Genomic DNA, 18,377 nt, shown 5'->3' with positions numbered 1-18,377 from the left:
CTCCTTCACCCAATTCTTTGACCCATCCCCTACTCGTTTCATTCTCTTCACTACCTCTTTTCCTGTACCATCGTTCTTCTATTTCTTATTTTGCTTCAAACTAACCAAGTTTCATGTTAGCCCCCTTTCCTTTAAAACTCTAACGGTAACCCCTCCTCCTACTTGTCCATCCTTGCTAACTTTTTCTTTCCTCGTTTACCCATTCCAGCCATACTTGTACCACCTACTCCATACTCTTACAACAATTCAACCTTGGGATACAAGTTGGATAGTTCCTTGGGATTTGAAAGTCTTTATTTGATCATCACCGGTTCTGCCACCAATGTCGACAACGGCTATTTCTAGGCTAAAAGCATTTTCACTTTTTTTTTTTACTATTCTCCTTTAAGGACATTCCAAGAAAAGTGCTGAATCTCTTTCAATATACCGATACCAACGACATATTGGCAAGATGATCAGAATGTAACACTCAGAATTCTTTTATAAAACTTTTTAAACAGTAGTTGGAAAATGTTTAAATTATTATAGATTAATGATTAAACAGCAAACCATAAAACAAATCCAACCTGATTAGGGAAGAAATTACAAGTGTTTGCCACGCGAAGATGGGTTTGACTCCAACTGATGGGCCTTAGATTTTCTCTTCCTAGGAGCTTCTTACTTCACTAGTGATGACATTGTTATCTGAGAGATCCGGAGGCAGAAAGGGCACCTGAAAGGGATCCTAGCGCCACTGTCCTCAGCTAGGTCCTAAATTTTACAGATTGTGTAATTTCTGTCTTTGTTTAGCATAAACTACGATAAAATGGCTTGTGTACATGCGTACTGGTTAAAATTTTTCGAATATTTGTTTCTATTTAATTGTTTATACATATAATCGCTTTTTAAATTAATTTAATTAGAATACACCCTTGCTGGAATGCATCCGGATTATTGTTATTAATTATTTGATTTTAGCTTTTTTTGATTGGAAAAATCTAAGCAGTTTGGTGGTATGCACCTAAATTTTCATTTTTTAAAAAGAGAATACGGTTTAATGAAAGTAGATCTTCAAATACAGCTAACTGAAAACTGAATTTCCTTTCAAGTGTCCTAACTGAGAATTTGAACATTAAATGTTTTAACTTCGAAGGAGAAGAAAAAAAAATGCATTTTCCGCAACAATACCCAAGCTATCAACGGCTTTGCTGAGTTAATATTAATTAATTTGAATAGAAGGAATTGTTGATATCTTAGTGGGTTTCATGTTCTCAAACAAATTAGCTAAAATATTTAGAAGATGTGTAAGGCCATGGATAATCTTCTAAACATGATAAACAGAATGGTATATAAGCTGGCTTTGCTTATATTTCTCCAGCAACCGGCATGTATAGACCTGCACACAATACTCAGGAGATGGAGCACCATTTCAAAGGTAAAAGGAGATTAGTTTGAGGTTATCAACTCTATTTAAGTGGTTGTAAAATATATGCGAGTGTGAATGAAAATGATTCTGTGTGTGAGTGAGTTTTGTTGATTTGGCTTCATGTCTGTGCTGGCATGCCCAACATATATCGTGACATCCTTTCTATACTACTATACCGGTATACCCTGTGTTCAGTTTACACTATTTGCTAGCCCATTGTTGGACTAGCGTTGTGAAACTGATTAGTTCTGTGATAGCCTCACAAACTGTACATCTTCTATTAACAATATGTCTTTAGATTAAAGGCAATTTCACAGACTAAAGGCCTCTACTATTACAAGATATATTCGAGATTTTACGACGTCACTGGCATACATTCGTTACGAACATCTGAACTAATCAACGACCATATATGTATTGAGTTCAGCTCTGGTATGAGAGCATAGCAATCAACCTAACGCCGTTGATATAGTTGTCTCATACAGGCAGTGTTCTCTTTACTCTTGATATCTCCAGATCTTGTGCTCTCACAGTATCCCACTTTTTGTTTTTTCTCGAACTCTGTGGACTCCATGACGGATATTTCAATGTTTAGACTGGGCTACCGTAACTTCTGTTTTTTAAGTGGTAATAAAATTCTTTTGCGAACATTCACAACTCTTTTTTAATTACCTCAAAGAATTCCTTTTCAAGTTTACATTTTAATAGTTTCAATACCCTTAAATATCTTCTCATACATCATAAAAATTAAAGCATTTTGTGCTTAGTGTGTCACATTAAAGTAAAGCAAATTGTAAAATTCCTAAATTCTCAGAAAATCATAAAAATAATAAGGGTAATTTTCTTAACATTTTTTATATTTTACGATTCTTTTCATTAATTTTAAAGAAGTTAGAAGCTTATAACTTCTTGGAATAGCACTGCGGAATAACATTTAACTTCCCCAATCCTTTTTCCAAGCAGAGTCCAGATGAAGGGGAATTAACTGTTTCAATGCTGTAGAGTACTGACAGCTTCTAAAAGACTTCTTACCTACTTTTCCACAAATACAACTGCCTTAAGATGTATTTCTAGGGAAAACTTAATTTCAAAATTACTCTTGCTCGCAGAATGCCCTGTTAAGGACAATAAGAGAAATTGAAATAGCATTACTTTACTCACTGTTCGATAAGTAGCCACTTTCCCTTTAAACAAATGCAAAATTTAAAATTGTTTTACAACTTAAGAAACGTTTACAAACAAATTATTTTTTAGAATAAGTTGTTTGATAGAACATTAAATACATAAACGAAACACTTGTTAGCCTTGCGACACAATATGAGAATAAACAATGATTAGTAGCCAGCATTGTTCATTCGAACTAATATAACAGAAAGTTCTCTTAATTTCAGCCAAGAGTCACCAAAACAAGAAACCTGTTTTGTAAGGTGTCTGTTTTCCGCTCTACGAAGTTTCTTGGTTTAAAGAACTTATCTGGATGAATTATTGTTAAGTTGAATGAGCTGTAGAAATTAGAATGAAATTATTCTCAACTTATCCACTACAGAGATCTGGTACGACAAAAAGCAAATTGAAAGCATTCTATATTTGTCTTTGTTATTGAAGTAATGAATTTCCAACGTAATGAAAGTGTTGAAAACAGTCTCTCATTCTAATTAGAATAATAATCTGTAATTAACTTCTCATTTAAATTACACCCTCGTCTCGTTTTGTTATCAGATTAAGGGGCACAATGGTGATAGAGATGCGAAAATGAGAAGTTCTTTTGGAGATGTATGGTTAATAAATTGTTTGCCTGTTGTTTGTGAGGGAAATTATTTTTAGAACGGAGAACCAAACACAAGAAAAACATGATTTATTTTTAAACAAAACTCTTGGAATCAATCTAAATTACGAGTTCGAAATTTGAATCTTAAATGATGTGTTAAGTTCATTTTTGTAAAAAAGAAAATCTGGTGTAAACTACCCTGCCACTGTCTCTTACATCTCAATTTGTAAATTTTAATTACAAGAGGTAAGAAAAACTGACGTTGGGAACTAAACTTTTGGAAAAGATTAATTAATTGGGCATCTATTACTTGTGAAAATGAAAATTAGTTGACTAAAATAGCTTAAATAATTTATAGACTGACCAACCAAATTGGTTTTGGAAATTAAATGAGGCATTAAATGAAAGGTATAAACAATTTAATAGAATTTCCCATAATGGTTGGAAACTAAACATTCTGTGGAAACTGTTACAGCGCCCTCTGGTAATAATTTTGTCCGGTCGCTTTTCTACTATACCATAGCGCAGAGTTTGTCCACACTCATGCTGCTAGATGGCGTTTGGGTATAGATGGCTCAATGGTATAACCATCCCAGCTAAGTATTGTTAGAAAGTTACTTAAACTTTCATCAACATCAGTTTATTTCCATGCCTCAGTATTTACTCAAGTATTAAAACTGTCCGGTAGGACAGTTATGTATAAGGGTTGATCGTCAAAAACTGCACGAAAAAGTGTAACGTTGAAAAACTCCCAACTTTGACAATTTTTTTTCTCTTTTTCTATAAAAGATAAAATTCCCAAATTTTCTTTATAATATAGCGAAAATCCTCTCCTTTATAACTGTAATTTTTTTGCAACAACTATAGTAAGACGGCGGCTAAAGCTTTTCTGAATCAAGAGTTTTTCAAAAATGAAAAGTAAAAAGAAGCTCAAACCTAAAAATTCGTTTGGATCTTTTTAATTTTCCATGGTTATATTGAATATATTTATGGGAATAAATATAGAAATGTTTGGTTATATAGTTTGGGTTCTTTGGGAATATTTTGTTTTATTATTATTATTATTATTATTATTATTCCCTCGATATCCGAAATGCTTTCAATTCTGCGAGGTGGACAGACTTCCTAACGACGCTTCAGGATACTTTTAATGTCCCTGAATACCTGATGAGGATGATGAGAAGCTATCTTAGCGACCGCAGACTTCTTTACAGCGATTCGCAGGGGCAGCAGATAAGGAGACTCACAGCAGGAGCAGCGCAAGGTTCAGTACTTGGACCGGACCTATGGAACGTATCGTATGATCGCCTCTTGAAGGTGGAAATGCCAGATGGAGCATACCTTGTGTGCTATGCTGACGATGTCGCGGCTGTAATCACAGCTAGGACTTATGAGGCGGTCCAGATGAACCTCAACATGGTCATGCGACGGATATTGAAAGAAATGGGAAGCATGGGACTTACTCTTGCGACCGAGCAAGCGAAAGCTGCTGATGACAGCGGTGAGCTCGGTTCTGCTGTATGGAGCGGAGGTATGGGCTGAAGCACTTCGCTTCACGAAGTATAGAAAGCGGATTGCAGGAGTGCAGCGTAGAGGCGCTTTGCGAGTGGCGTGCGCCTACCGCACGGTGTCTGAACCAGCGGTCATGGTGGTCGCGGGCACCATCTCAATCGACTTACTGGCAGTCGAGCGTAGGCGCCTTTATCTACGGAAAGCGGAGGTATTGCCAAAGGCCAGAAAAAGGCGCGAGGAACGTGCCCGGACGATGGATGCTTGGCAGGAGCGCTGGGATGCGGATGAGCGGGGAGCTGGACAGCGAGACTGGTCCGAAATATCAAACCGTGGGTCGAGAGGCAACATGGGGAGGTAAACTATTACCTCACCCAGTTCCTGACGGGGCATGGGTACTTCCGAAAGTACCTCCATAGGATCGGAAAAGCAGAAGACCCTCAATGTACCCATTGCGAGGAATGTGTGGAGGAGGATGCCTACCATGTCTTTTCTGCCTGCAGTCGGTGGGGCGTGGAAAGAAGACGAGCGGCCGATGCAATAGGCGACTTTAGCCCGGAGGACGTCACTCAAAGAATGCTCCGCGAGGAGAGAGGATGGGCAGCAGTGGCTGTGTTTGTTGAGGACTTCCTGAGGAAGAAGAAGTTCGTGGAGAGCACACACCCTCACCAGCAAGTGTCCCGAGCCACTTGAGAGGGAGAGAGAGTAGATGTGGCCTAAAGATGCGGAAGCCCGAAAGGGCGAATAGCGAAGGCCTTCCACGAAGTAATGTGGTAAACGGTTCCGTGGAAGGTTTAGCTAGGAGACGGGGAGGTTTTTAGTGGGTGTGAGTCCCACATCACCAGGACTGGCCCACCTGGTATCCATTAGATTTTACTCCCCGGAAAAAAAAAATTATTATTTTATTTTTTTTGCGCATCAACAGCTGAGGTCATTAGCGCCCGGAGCTTTTTCCAGTGCACTGCCGGCCTCCGGACAGTGTTCTCTCGTTACAGACAACACTGTCCATCACCGGACAGTGAGCTGTAAGAAGCTCCTAGGAAGAGAAAATCTAAGGGTCAGCTGCTGGATTCGAACCCGGGACCTCCGCGTGGGAGTCCAGTATGCTAACCTCATAGCTAATCCCTTCCCTTATTATTATTATTATTATTCCCGTAAGGTTCTGATGAGTGTTGCACACTCAGTACTGCTGTATGGAGCTGAAGTTTGGGCGGACGCCCTCAGCAAAGAGACGTATAGAAAGCGATTGGCGCGGGTTCAGAGGCTCGGTGCTCTCCGGATAGCCTCTGCATACCGGACTGTCTCGGAGCCAGCTGTGATGGTGATTGCGGGGGTCATTCCTATTTCATTTCTCGCCTCCGAACGAAAGAGAATCTTCGGGAGAAGGAGGGAAGTGGATAAGATAGCAGTCACCCGAGAGGAGCGGCTGCGTACTATGTGGGAATGGCAGGCTGCATGGCTGGAGGAGACCAGAGGAAGGTGGACTGCGAAGTTAGTCTCGGACGTGAACAGTTGGACCGGGAGGTCGTTCGGTGAGGTAGATTACTATCTCACCCAGCTTCTCACTGGTCACGGCTACTTCCGAGACTATCTGCGGAGAATGGGCAAGCGGCCGGGAGGGGACTGCCCCCATTGTATAGGGATGAGGGACGATGCCCATCACACCTTTTTTGAGTGTGAAATGTGGGGTCGTCTCAGAAGGGATTTGGAGGGGAGCGTCGGCCGGTGGACTCCTAACAGATTCCAAAGTGCAATGCTCACAAGCAGAGCGAATTGGAGAGCGGTCGCAACTTTTGCAAGAGAGATTTTAATAATTAAAAAAAGGGAATTGGATGAGGAGGAAGCGAATCCCTAATTAGGGTCAGGATGGGGGGCCTAGCCTGAAGTAATGCTGCATAAGTGAATCCAGGCTAGGTCCAGGGATGAAGGGGGTGTTTTTAGCCGGTAGGCCATTTGGTTGGGAGCCCGGCACTCTGTGCGTAAAAGCATTTCACCTCCTTTATTTAATAAAAAAAAAAAAAAAAAAAAAAATATTATTAGTATTATTATTATTATTATTATTGATTGTTCAGTGAATATTATTATTTCCTTATCGAAACAAAAGTTTTTTCTTCGTTCAGTCCACTTCCTTCCCTGTAAGCTCTATTGAAATTTAAGCTGCACTTAAATTTTAAGCCAATGAGCAGCGATGTGCGTATTTTTTTTTTCTCTCCCTTAGAAAGTTGCTAGTAAGAGGTTGAAGTTGTGTTGATTGAGCACGCTTTGGTGGCCATTGTTTTGGCATAAAATTGGCAGGGCGTTCAGTTCTGAGTGCAAGAATTTTTGGGCAGGGATTTGGGTAATGATGCATACTTCATGATTAAGTCAGTGTTCCCGTTCGGATAACACTAGTTTTAAAAAAATATCAAGGGAGAAACGTTGAAAGAGAGATTTAAATTTCAGGGATGTCTTACGATATTGTAGGCAAACTTATGTTATATATATGGTATGCATTCAAGTTTCGTCAGGTATTCGGGATAGACTTAGGCTGCTAAAAAATAGACCCTCCAACTTTTACCAGTCGCAGCACTCGCTTTTCTAATTTTCTTTTGCAATTAGAATTTTATACCCGTTGTGACCATTTTCTGAAGGAATTTTTCTCTATTTTCAAAAAGGATTTCCTGATAGAAAAGATGGATTTGTGAATTTACTAAAGCAGAATCTAGGATGCCATATTGAGAAGTATTAAAACCCTTGGGCTGACAGTTTGCTAGAGAACAAGAGATTTTGTGAACTACTGCAGAGCTAAGGATAAATCTCTTCAAAGCTGTTTCTCATGGACGCCCATGGGATAGCATTGGTTGATCCCTTTTAGTAGGGTAGAAGGACGCCCTAAGAGAAATGGAAGGGCAAGAAGTAGTGGTACTGAGTAAACCATAATATAATTTCCAACCACCTCCTAGCTCTCTCTCTAACGTTTTCACCCTCTCGCCAAACCCAACGTTGCTCTAGTAGGAATTATGGCTGATTGTGTAACAAGTCTAGTATTATTATTCTAGCTAATGGACCATGGAGATACTGTACTGATTCTCTCTCTCTATCTCTCTTTACTCACTCATTCGCAAACTCTCTCCATCCATGTTCACACATTCACGCAAGGACATGAAGTATATAAATATTATATAGTGATATGGGTTATATAATATCATCATCATCTCACTACATCATATCATTACCCAATCAAATATGGATTTGTTTTCTAATGCATTATATATGAACTTAATACATTATCCTTTTTATAGGTTATTGGTTTCCAAACCGATAACTGTCCACCATCATTTATAATTCTAATGTTTTAATTTTGTCACAATATTTTGTTTCATTAGCACCGATTGGCTTGAGTGTACATTGTATTTCCTCTAACTTTCTTCCTTCTACCTGCCTCTTGGCTTAAGGATCTAATCATTTTCCAACACTTAGCCAACTAACTGATTGGGAGATTTCCTTAAAATCAATCTAAGGATACTGACAATTATATGGCTTGACGTATCGGCTTAAAGTTTGCTGAAGACTCCGCTACCTTGGCAGATTCGTTTCCACCCTACAAAAGTTCTGGATCCATCACAATATTCAGATTAGGTACCACAATAATCGAACATTTGCCAAATTGATGTCTATTTTGTAGCTACATTTTTCGGTGATCAGACTCATTATTTTGGTAAAATGCATCCATCCAAAGAATAATTTTGTTCTAAAAGTAGATCTTCTGGCAAGGGGATCAAGCTTTTGAATTCTCCTATATCAGTAGAAAAGCTGTCAACGTTTCCTTACTGGAAGATTAATGGCATTAATAATGTCTTCCAGATTATTCTCTCTCTTCAACCATCCTCCTCTATGGATTTTTTCATTTTCATTTCATCTGACAATAGTAAAGTAAAAATAAAACGGAACTGGGTCGCAAGAATAATAGCAAAAAAAAATAATTAAAAAATCCAAATTGTGCTTGATGTTTTGCTCATTTACAAATTTTATTTTGCAGTTATAATTCGTTGCTATTGAATTATTATTTTATAACAAAGGTCATTGCTAACTTTAATTTTTCAAATTTTAATTACTTAACGACTTTGTACAACCTCGGTAAATAGTTAAGGAAATCAAATTGTATAGGAATGGATGCCCGCAAGCAATAATTATCAAATAATAAAAAAAAAAAATACTATAGGTATTTCCTTCAAAAAACAATACAATCAAAAAACTGTATATTTATCAAATTTTTAACAATAACAGAAAACTTTATTCATGTTAGAATTATTCGATTGAATTAGGCATATTTATTAATTTTAATTACATAGTTAGTTCAAAAAATATTCAACAGATCGTTCTCATATGGCAAAATTACTTTTGTTTCACATATGCTACATTAGCTGTAAAGGATTTTTAGTATACAAGCTATACTGTTAAGTATTTCTAAGTATTTAAAACAATTGTTTGGAAGATCATTCCGATCAATCCGCCAGACAATTTTACAAATATAACACAATAACTTACAAGGAACTTTGGTTTACTTAACAAAATTGACTTAACAATGAGCCCAAACAAGATGGGCTCTTCAAAAACTAATAAATAATGAATAATTTATATTCAATAAATATGATAATTTAAGATGGCCAACGAATCGAACAGATTCGATTAAGGTAGTCAAATTTTTTGGATCTACAATTGAAAGAATTGTTCAGCATCCATTGTCACCAGTCTCAACCAACAGTTCTCTTAAAACAAAATTTTCTTTACAATATTCGATGCCTTCGTTTTAAATTTATCTTTCTGATCTTTGATAAAGCAATAATGTTCGCACATTTGACAGACCCATTTCTATTAATTCCGTGAAATTGCTTAAACCATACGTAGTATCTTTTCTCAGTCATTAGCTCCATAATTTTATGTTTAGGCATTACTATGGAGTCACCGGGACAAGAGAAGCATGCTACTAGAACAATATCCATGCACCTGGGCTGGCGTTTCATTCCTCTGCCACCTTTCCGCCGAAGCGGCTCTGATATCTCCTTTCGACAGGCTCTTGAGCGGAGTAGAATATTACAATAAAATGAAATGAAAAATTAATGAATCCACTTTTTCTATATTTTAAACATTGATCAAAATTGATCCTTAAACAATGAAGCTGAATTAATTAAAAATCTTCTAGCTCTCTAAATGAAGTGCTCAGATTTATTCTTTCTCTCTAAAATGATCATATATCTGTTGACCCAAATTCGGATGTGTGGAGAGGTATGCGAATCAGCTTCCAAAGAGATTATTAATCAGTAATCAGTCTGCTCGTTTTAATTCCCTTTTGTTCATTTCTTTTAAATGTTCATTTGTAAAAACAAATTGGGAGTGGGTTATGTAATGAGTGGTGCAGCTCCTTCTGGGTCCATAAACCCATTAGTGCGCTCTTAATACCAGAGAAGGCAGATTCACCATTCTATTTCCTTTTGGTGCTCATCTTCAGGCAAACTAAACCATAATACCATAATGATCACTGGGAAAACTTATCTTTGTATACTTATACTACCACTCACTGCTACCACTTTTAGGATTGGACTCCCTTTCTTAATTAACCTTTATTAATGATGAATTAGATGCTGGGCACGTCCTGGCCTGGGACTTGTAATTCAGAGAACTTGAGGATATTTTGAGCGCGATTTATGGAGTTTTTCCGAGAGATTGTAAGAAAGGAAGTAAAGATTGCTGGCTAGCATAGTTTGTTGAAGATTTCCTTTTATAAACCAATAAATCGACCACTTATTTGGAAAATTTGAAGCAGAAGAACTTAATATTTGTTAAAGTGGAAGACTTTAAAGTTCTTCCATCATTTACATGCAATAAATACTTTAACATGAATTAGATATAATGTATATAAACTTAATAATACCTTATCGTGAAGATAAGAATCATTAGATAATCAATTAACCTTTATTTTAACCACAAAAGCTAGGGGAAAGAATGTACAAATATAATATAAATAAATAAATAAAGATCTTCAACTGAAATCCCCTTAAAATCCAGCTTTTTCACGCGCAAGTTTCTATCAGACATCTTGAAGGAGTGAACACCTGTTTGAATAAGTGAATACATCAGCGGAAATTGGATATCTTCATGTATTCTACTTCCTACAATTTACACATCCTTTTTTTCATTCCCAGTACCGCTTTTCACCAGGAATGCTCTCACTCTGTACAGGATAAAATTCTGGGTATCTTCCTCTACTCGTTCCCTACGTTCTGTTCTGCTATTAATCTTCTTTAAAATGTGTGTATGTTCAATTTAAGTATTCTATTCTGTTGAGATAGATACTTTTCTCTATCTTTTAAATTCCTTTTCTTTCTTTTTTAAATCCACTTTCAACGAGTAAGATAAGTGACACTGTAGTCATAGACTATAGCGGTTTACATTAGTTAAACCTATATTTACATACTGTAGAGAGAGGGCAGGTAAGGTTCTTTAAACAGCTCCTCTGTTGGCCTAAATGTACCCCCGACTATATAGTCAGACTAGAAACTGGTAGGGTGCGCTTAAGCGTAATTATCTTTAAGAAAATGTTGTCTTTTTGGATTAGAGTTCTGGCAATGGAGGAAAACAGATTACCAAAATTATGTTTTGAAAGACTAAAAGAATTAGATAGAGTAAGTGATAAAGTACCAGAGAGGAATTGGTTTGGTCAGTTGCGGAAGTGGCTAACAATTATTGGGGAACAAGATATTATTTATAAAACGGAAGTAGATTCAGTTAAAAGAACCTGATCTTATAGAGAAGTGGAAAAACCACGAAATTTCAATAGATGTTCAAAGGGCTATTAATTCAAGTTACAGCACTGTTTATAGACATATAAGTGGGTTAGGTGCGCCTGAACAATATGTGACTTACAATTGTGCGATAGATAAAATTAGAGTGGTGAGCCAGCTGACAAAATAATAAGAATATGGTATAGAGCTGGGGACTATCACTCTATTGACACTCAATCTGTTTGCAATGTCTGCAATTTAAATAAGTGTGAAACTCTGGAACACCTTTTAATAGAATGCCCTAATTATAACCCATTCAGGAAGCGTTATTTTTCTGAATTTATTGCCGATAAAGACGATATTCATTGGCTCTTAAACATTCAAAATAGGAACCATTTAGACAAAATGTAATTTTTCATTATAGCAGCTCTAAAATTAAGGTCATTCTGTTTAAATGAATGAAAATAAAACATAAATAGTAGGGGCAATTAATTTTATTAAATATGTAAAGAAATTTATAAGTTCATTGAAAAATTGTGGTCGTTTATTCAAGTTTAAGTATTGAATAAAGTTTAAGTAAAATTAATGTACTGAGAGTATTTTTATTTGCAATGTTTGTTTTCAATTAGTTTTATTTTATTTTCTATCTGTTCTTGTGGAAACTATAATTTTCTTTTATTGCTAATATTATTAATATTCATTTTTATTCTTAAGTTGCCACCACAGCTATTATTATGTTTACTATTTCAATTTATATTATGATTATTATTTTATCAGTTAAACTATTGTAAGATATTCTATGTAACACAGAACCCCTGTAATGTGTATATATATACCCTAAATACAGAATATTATCTATCTATCTATTAGTTAAACCAGAGTATTCACAGACTTCAACAACTACCTTTCTACATCCTGGATGTCAGTGCTGAGTGTGGCACCCCCAGCAGAGACTTCCAAGTTTCCTGAAGAAGTGGTGATGCCCATCATTTTGTAGAATTTTTGTTTTTGTTTTTTGTTTTAAATAAATTATGCTGTGTGGATTTTGTATTCGGAGGAATCTATATCGTTGTTTTCTTTATTTAGTTAAGCAAAAGTTGAAGGAGCTGCTGCATTTTATGATTTAGGTGGTCTATTCTATTTCTTCTTCCTTTTTCATTTTACTGGGAGTTTCTTGTCTGAAATTGTTGCACTTTACTCTTGGATTTGTTACTGCTTTACATAAATAACACCTAAACAACTAGAAATTGACAGCAATACCAAATACCTAAATTGTTACGAAAACAGAACTATCTAAATACAACAATGTTTGCGAGATACATGTTCTGTTTATGGTCAATCCCAAACATAACAACAATCTAGCTCTACATACAATTTCTGCCAAGTGTGTTGAATTGTTCAAGGCCAATGTGTTTGTGTGGAACATACATATATAATACAAAGCCAGTAACACAAATGGCGACCTAATGTGCACCACAGTCATACTAGAGAACCCAAGGAGCACTCATGTTAACACTTCCAGTATCCTGCTGTAATTCACTAACGGAAACTAGTGGCCGGTTTTCCAGCACGTGCGTTCTAACTCTTCAACGTCTATATATATATATATATGTACGGCCAGAATCTCTAAATTCATGGATGTCACGTGTCAATGATTTATGAAATGGTAAATACCAACTGACTACCTACGAGGACGGCTGGTAAGTACTATTTATTATTCAACTCAGGCCGGATATCAACAAGTTGATCTATCGATCGTGTAATTTTAGATTGATCGCCAGCGATTATATGGGTTTGTTTAAACAAAGAAGAACATCGTTCTACAAACTGTCCTTCAATTGTATTAAATTATTGCCTTGTTTATTTTGGCTCAAAATACGATAGACGTTATCTCGGGCCAGCAATAACTAATGTGACCTATTCTTCATAACTAAGGTCGATTAAAAGGAAACTAATATAAGGAAATTCAAGAATCTATTAAATCCTTCTATCACGGGCATTCGAAAATCTCGGGCCGCAGCTGCCTCGACCCCAAAACAGCTTCCCTTACTCTTTAGTTCATAGGCGCAGACAACGCGTCTTACTTCTTTAGATGAACTGAACTGAGCTAACAGTGGATGTGCGATGATGTTTAAGGAGGATGTACAATCCAGGGAGGCTGTAAAAGCTTTACTAGCGCATGATTTTATCGCTAAAAATGAATTAAGTTTTAATTTATTTTTGTTGGTAAACTTTTTTTCTTGTTCTACGCGGGGGGCCCACAAAATTCTGATTAAATTTTATTTAAGCCGGTATTTGGCAGGATGTTAATACTTTTTCTTTTTTTTAAAGAGCAGAAGGAAGTAACGAAGATGTTCTGTTTATAACCATATAAAAATGCAAAAAAAAAAAATATTTTCTTTTATCTTTTTTTATAAATATCGCATTATATTCTGCATCTTTTTTGTTACTTCTTTTTTTTACATAGAAAATCAAATAAGGGGCAGAGATTATAACGGATATGCTATATTATTTAAAGGAACTTGGGATAAATAGATTGGGGTGTGCATAAGCAGCATCCAGGACAGCCACATCAACTGTACTGTACTTTGTTGGCTCGTAAATCGGCGAGATAACAAATGTTGTTTCGGTTGGGAAAACCCGAAAAGGGGCACCAACACCCGGATAGTAACTTAGGAGCTACTCACATCCATCACTTGCTGTCTCCTTTGTCACCGTCCCAGCTATCCAATATCACTGCAACTCCATCCGGTGAGAATGAGTTTCGGACAGGAATTATAAAGCCACTTCTTCGAGGCAAGACTTTGCTTCAATGCCCGACACTTTTGCCACCATAGTATACTTCTCATTATGCTGCTTAGGAAGTAATTCCCCACTTTTAAAAACATTACCTTCAACTTTTAATGTAGTTTCTTTTTTAAGTTACAAAAACAGTTACAAAGCGGAACATCTCATGTTTATTTTTATTAAATATGTATTGTAACATATTATCCTCAATAATTGATAATAATCCATTGCTCTCTGAATTCAACAATGGCACAATTGAAAATCCAGATTTTGAATCAAAGCCAGGCAAAGATTACTTTACTTACAAATTCCCCATTTCATTATTTCAATAATAACTCAACTTTCAACCATTAACACATTGTACGAAGCAGCCTTTATGTGGACTTAATTTTTAGTGTTTTGGTTCAGTAGTAACTTTGTGAAGGGACTTGCAAGGGACTTGGTGGTTAACTACGTCAGGAAATTTTAAGTGAAGCGCCACTAAAAATTTCTACTTTCCCACCAGAAGTATCACCTATCCCAAAGTTGGCGATCTAATCATACAGCTATGAAATCTTAAATCCTCCAAAACTGTGCATATTGTGATGACTTAGTACAAACATTCATAGAATGAAGGCACGATTTTTTTTTCATGTCAAGGAAATCTCCATCTTCATAGCTCGAATTCTTCCTAAAACATACTTTTAATTCATATAACTGTTATTTCCCAATCAGGCGTGCTATGTCTACCATCATTGAGATGCAGGGGCAGAGTTTGAATGTGGCTGGTTCTGGATCTGAGAAGTATCTTCTAAGAACAGTTATTCGTGGCTTACTCCAGTGTCAGATCACCTTTAAAGCCGGGTCATCCTCTAGCGTTTCATAGGAAAACCATGAATCAAGTTATTAGCCTGGCTATAGATACTGTTGGCTTTAAAGGTACAAGGTACAACCTTTTATTTTTATAATTGTTATCTGTGTTTAGTCCAATTTGAACTGCTTGAAAAATACTCCAGCATCTATTTAAATTGCTTTAAAAAAGAATGAAACTAACTTTAAGCCCATTGCGATTCAAATTATACACGATTAACTTACAATGATAATGAATTAGCTACCGAAACATCGGTAATCAGTTAGATCTTAATCAAAGAGGGGAAAAAAACAACGAACAAAAACAAAAAAGTAAAAAAAAGTGCCTACATAAGTTGGGTTAGCCCAAGCTATGCTGAGACAACTAGACCTAATTGGGCAATCCCATTTATTGTGTTTAATTTGTGCAATAAAGTGTTCCTCCCACTTAGATTAGCAATGCTTTTAGTGTAAATTGGATGGAAGAGTCAAAGTTTAATTGCAGTTCCATTGAGTGTACTCTTAAAATTTACTGGACAAACAGTTCAAGAAAGTAGTTTTTTACAGAAAAAAGTCATAAACATTTGTTTACAAAACACATGGAACTCTTGATAATTCTTTATTTAATTTTTTTCACATTCAAAGGACCTCAAAACTTTATTATCGATATTATTATTGCAGTTTCAAAGAAAATCAAAAGCCCAAGAGAGACCGTACAGCAGCTGCTCCAAAGCGAAACATAAAAGTAGTAAGTGTAAGAAGCTAATGTTTGCGGTTTACGCCAAATAGTTATAAGTTGTTTGAATTATTAAGTTGGCATATCCACAAGGATGTAAAGATGCTTCATGAAGTGGTTATGTAAGCGATGGAAACTTAGAATTAACGAATACAAAAGCACCATAGTAATGTTCAATCTTCGACGAAGTTGTAGTGTTGGACCTCCCCTAGAAATTCTCATACCCTGTTGCTGTTACCCTCAAATGCTTGGACCATTTCTTGTACAAAAGACTCGCGTGGAATCCTCATACTTTGAAGGCAATATTAAGAAATGAACATTCGCAACAGACTAGTTCTAGGATTGATGGAATTGGGAGTACAGGTTCAAGCCTGTCCTCTGTTAACTCTTTTCGGTCCGCTTTAACTTTACGGATCATGGAATGAGGGAGTTAAAGGGTGCGTTGAACGAGACTTAAAAGAACAGTTAATAAATGAACCAATTAGATCTTTAAATGCCAATAGCAGTGGCGACCATTATAATTAACTAGCTAGATAGATCGATAGATATAGCTTTTATTATTTTATTATCAAGTGGTTACTACATAAATTTATCGTAAAATAATAATTTGTCTCTAATATTTGACATTCAAGATTTAAGTCCGAAGTTCAAGCCAACCAATCCCAAAGAATCCAATCCTTACAATACAATACAATTACAATACTTCGCTGCTACTTGTTCCTATACAGTAATCTTAAAATTCCTTTCTTAAAAGAAATCCTATCCTCCCGTTATGAAAAATTCTTTAATATATCCTCCTTTTCCAAAAGCAACCCTCTTGTCCTACAGACGACCTCTTCCTTAATCACAGATCTTCACCCTTACCGAAGCACGAGTGGCCGCATAACACTAGGTAAACCATCACATTTTAAACTTCCAGATTAAATGGGTCTAGATTGTCTTTGCCAAGTCTACATGTAATTAATAGCTTATAAATTGTTCGTATATTGTCTTGAAACTATAAAATTCAGTTTCACAAATTTGACTTTAGCTTATTACTTGATCTTGTGGGCAGAATAAGCTGACAGTAAATATAAACAATTCCCAGAGAGATAGTGAGAATGCTAAGAAAAAAAAAGACATCAATCTTCTGAAATGATATGACCATTAAATCTCCATACTACTATGTGACTAAGAGCAGTAATATATTTCAATGTGGCAGTAGTATTGTGTTGTTAAGTTAGGAGAGCATAGTTGTCAAGGGAACAAGTGTTTTGATAAAAATAAGAATACAGGAGCCAACCGTCATCATCATCAGGCGTGCCCTAACTTTGTTGACACACCACAGCCACCATGTGAAAGGAAAAGATCTTACCTCCGCACCCCCCCTCCAAAATAAGAAAGACCCTCTAGCGGAGGCTGGTTGCACTCAGTCATCTTCCCCAACAATTTACACCTTCAGCTTTGTTACCGGATACTTCAGAATATCTACTCCCTTCTCATTTTTACCGCCTCCTGCTTGCTCAACCTTCCGCGACCTACTTGCTTCTTATTTCATCTACCTTCTACGTCGTCAAGGCTCTCTCTGTGAGCCTCCGTTAAAAAAAGATGATACTAACTTATCTGTTTGTCGCAGCGACGCCAGTTCATAATGTATCATTCTTTATGCTCGCTATCTTTTAACATTACTACTTTTTTTCTCTTTTAATATTTATCACACGATACCATTTCAATTTGTTGGTTTTAAATTATGTATCTTCCTATTCTGTTTTATACTTTCCAAGAAGTAGCAGAAATGAACCTATTTAAGTAAACAGGTAAAATTAAAAAGCAAAGAGTCCACAGTTAACTCCACTTTTACTATTTCATCCTTAAATTGATAACAATTCATATTTAAAAAAAATATCTCTCTCCAAGTATAATATCTTTAAACTATCCATTATACAAAGCTTACAAATTCATACCCTAAACTGTAAACCATCATGAGAGAGTTAATGCTTGGCTAAAGCATTCTAGGAACAGCGTTAGACATCCAACACCAAGGTTTAGTGCAAAAAGCAAAGAGGATAACCTACTTTAAACAGTATATAGCATGAATAAGAAATAAACTAAGCCAGGGCAAAAGAAGTAAGGTCAAAGAGTATTAGAAACTAGAACATCAACCCTCTTTAAAGGGGAAAAAAAAGAGAAGATGCTAGTGGGAAGCTGTAGGTTTGAAAGATCAAACTTAAATAATATAAATAGAAAATGGGAAACATTATCAAAGCATTAGTACCATTTAGAATTAATAATTATTCAAGATAAAATTATTTGTTAAGAGTGTCTTAAACTGGTTCATTTTTTATTACTCATGTTATTTTATCCTCTAAATCAATGAGTAAATAGAAGACTAGTCTGCCTTAAAGTAGCCATATTATTTTTATTCATTAAACTTTATAGGTTCCCCAAATCTGAAAAATGGCTGAATTCTTTTATTTCCCTGGAATTGGCTTTAGAATAAAACCTGAATTTGTTTGTTTACAAAACAGAAATACTTTTTTATTCCTACAATGAAATCCAGAAACAGCTGCTTGCCTTCAGAGTGTATAGAATGAGAAGTATTGG

General features: G+C 36.0%; 1 protein-coding gene and 1 long non-coding RNA gene across 3 annotated transcripts in view; both read left to right on the top strand.

Moving 5' to 3' along the window:
- Positions 1–18,377, top strand: part of LOC141461286 (uncharacterized) — a 359,837-nt gene that overhangs the window by 103,168 nt on the left and 238,292 nt on the right. The gene's annotated exons all lie outside the window — the stretch shown is intronic.
- Positions 14,590–18,377, top strand: part of LOC141461292 (uncharacterized) — a 34,936-nt gene continuing 31,148 nt past the window's right edge. Inside the window, exon 1 of the long non-coding RNA XR_012462728.1 lies at positions 14,590–15,806. This is a non-coding gene — a long non-coding RNA (uncharacterized lncRNA). The remainder of the gene's footprint in view (positions 15,807–18,377) is intronic.

Source organism: Rhodnius prolixus, unplaced genomic scaffold, assembly GCF_049639745.1.
Source record: "Rhodnius prolixus isolate KJV_2025 unplaced genomic scaffold, Rpr scaffold_6, whole genome shotgun sequence".
In the NCBI taxonomy this organism is placed as follows: Eukaryota; Metazoa; Arthropoda; class Insecta; order Hemiptera; family Reduviidae; genus Rhodnius; species Rhodnius prolixus.
The sequence above is the reverse complement of the archived record's forward strand: the minus strand, read 5'-3'. Positions and strand labels throughout refer to the sequence as shown.